This window comes from Cicer arietinum, chromosome 4, assembly GCF_000331145.2.
Source record: "Cicer arietinum cultivar CDC Frontier isolate Library 1 chromosome 4, Cicar.CDCFrontier_v2.0, whole genome shotgun sequence".
Taxonomy (NCBI): Eukaryota; Viridiplantae; Streptophyta; class Magnoliopsida; order Fabales; family Fabaceae; genus Cicer; species Cicer arietinum.
This window is the reverse complement of record NC_021163.2, coordinates 9,669,765-9,672,640: the sequence shown is the minus strand read 5'-3', so window position 1 is coordinate 9,672,640 and position 2,876 is coordinate 9,669,765. Positions and strand designations below refer to the sequence as shown.

At 30.7% G+C, this 2,876-nt stretch overlaps 1 protein-coding gene across 1 annotated transcript in view; it reads left to right on the top strand.

Annotated features, from left to right (window-relative positions):
• Positions 1-429, top strand: part of LOC101502745 (protein MOR1) — a 23,817-nt gene extending 23,388 nt beyond the window's left edge. Inside the window, exon 55 of the mRNA XM_073367806.1 lies at positions 1-429. The gene's annotated coding sequence lies outside the window, so the exon portion shown is untranslated.
• Positions 430-2,876: the final 2,447 nt, after the last annotated feature.

The window sequence follows — 2,876 nt, the reverse complement described above, 5'->3', positions numbered from 1 at the left end:
AATTCCTTACTTTTCCTAGATTTTGAGGACATCTTTGCCATTGATGCTGTGGCATGCGTAATTTTTAATGCGAGAGGATATATAGATGAAATGTATAGTAGTCCATAGAGAGCCATTATTATCCTTAAAAATATGAAGCTTCTGATGTGGCAGAGAACCAGAGGATTAGTTGCAGTAGTCCAGTTTATGACCACGCAATTATTTCACCTCATCTTATGTCCACCTGGCCTTTGTATATTGTAGTGGTGCTGTATTTTTGAGACAGGAATTGTGTAGATCCGTCCATTCAATCCAATCACAACCATTTCATAGTTCTGACTAAGTTTACATACATGGGTTGTACATTTATTTTTCAGAAAATTTTGACATTTGGAATATCACTTTTAAATATGCAAAAGATTTTAGGACATAGTGTTTAATGTCCTTCAATTAGGATTTGTTTCGTCTCGTTTTGTTTCAGAATATTTGTTTACTTATTAATAAGTTCTGATGATCGTTTTAATATTAGGAAATTAAAATAAGCTAGTTATTTCTCATCCTGAATAGTATTCCTCTTGAAACGTAATTTCAGCATAATGTCCTTCCAGAAATCTCTTATATTAGTTTATTTGGCCATTTTGAGTTGAAGAACCATTAATCATGTAACAGAATTAAACTTAAATAAAAATCAGGAAATATATTATAGAATGAGATGAATTAATGTGAGATGAATGAGGAAGTAGGTGCAATTGTAGAAGCTACATGTATGATTTGAATGAGAAAATGGGTGTTATTTTTTATTAGTATGAATTAATCTTTGAAGAATTCATATCAAAGGCTCGTTACAATTTCGAATGACAGTCAAATATTCAAAAGGTTTTTTATAGTCATACTTGCCTTTCAATTATGCTTCTTCCTGCAATAACACAAGATAAGAATCTGCCAAATTAAACTTCACGCTTTCCCTCGACTTTCATGTGGATTTTTTAGTATAGACTTTAGTTTATTTCAGTTTGAATGCCAAGCTTTCAAAGGTGGCTTTCCATTTGCAGCATGTAAACTAACATTTTAACATGTCATTCCAATTTACAAATAAGTCCGACGGTTACACTACATGAGTTAGCATGTTAAGTTTTATGTGGCACTCCACCTATGCAGTCGCATGTGTGACAAATCATAGGAAAAAAATTGAAGGATCAAAGTTATTGGACTTCTTTTTCCTCGTACAAAACAAAATGTCTAACATTCTTCCTTATTCTAATCAAATCCCTTTTGTAATTTACCAATTCGCAAGCGCTTCATCTAGCCAAAATTGTCAATTTACCACCCAATTCATGTTGCAACCATTTGGGATGAGTAAGAAGATTGGGGATTTAGTTTTGACAAAGTAGAACACCCAAAAAGAAATTAATCTTTGAATTTCAGTTCAATGACGTCTTATAGATATGATTGTATATGTGGAGTATCACATAAACACTTAACGTATCAATTCATGTTGTATAACATTATGATTAAATTGATTGTCATCTTACAAATTTAGAAACAATTGTCTATTCATATATTTCAAAGACTAAAATAATTGACATTTACACTTCAAAAGAGTACACATCTTATTGTGGAGGCAAACCTTATGAGGAAATAGGATAACAAAACTTGATAACAATTTAATTATATGGTTGCTATAGACCTATAGTTCACATACATATAAAAAGTGTCGCAATTCATTAACTATGTACATAACACAATTAACCTCGATTTTGAAAGTCATTAACCACAATTTTTATGTGAATAATTCAACATGAATTGTGCTTAATCATATCATGTATATTTAAAAACCTCAAAATCATGTTTATTTGAACATAATTTAGATGATATAATTAATATCTAAGTTTATTTGAACATCTGCAAAGCTGGGTAATGACGTTCGAAATCATGATTAATCATGTTTAGTAGATAATTAATGAGGTGTAACGCTTTGTTGTATTCATTAATGATACACTAAATATAATTAACCACATATTTGTACTACATTAACCAATACACTGTATGATTAAAAAACAAGCTTAACATGTTTGGTGATTTTGGCTAGATGAAGCTTAATATGAGCTTAATCTTCTACCTCAGCCATACCAAACATAGTTGCCAAGATATCAACACTTTGACCAATACACTGCAGGTTATTATTTTAATATTCAAACTAAAAATGTGTGTGCGTGTTCAACTGCAATCATATGTTTCCCATTTTCTCACTTCTATTGAACTCGTTCTTTACAATTCGATTGCAGAAGGTTTACATTCTAGAAGGCAGAAAAATTGCATTTCAAAATGTAGGGCTTGCTTTATCTGTAGCATGAAGAAGCTGGAAAGCACGTTACCAGGATTCAAGAAGTCAGTATACGATTAATATAATGCACTTTTAGACAATAAACAAGCCTTTCAAATATGATAGGCCATAGCTAATATTTGGCTTTAGTTTAATAATTTGTAGTTTGTGTTTATTATGATATATTGTTGTCCACACAATGTATAGAATTTAAGGAAGAAAATACGGCATATTGTGGAAGTGAAGCATATAGAGCTTCTGGTTTTGGAGGAGGAGATTTTGAGCTATGTAGTAACTCTGTTATGTGTGGTTTGATGTAGCTCATACAACTGAGAGGGCCTTATACTGTGAAGAAGGTATTTGGATATACAAAAATAGTTTAATAATGTTTTACTATATTTGTTGTGATAATTAAATACTACAATAATGTTTTCGTTGTTATGATTAATTAGAGTTTTTACCTTTTTGTTTTTTATTGAACTACCTTTTGGTTGATTGATGTTCATTCCATTATATAGAAACTATGAACAATATTTCGTTAAGCAATAAAGTATAACATGGTTCTCTCACAAGA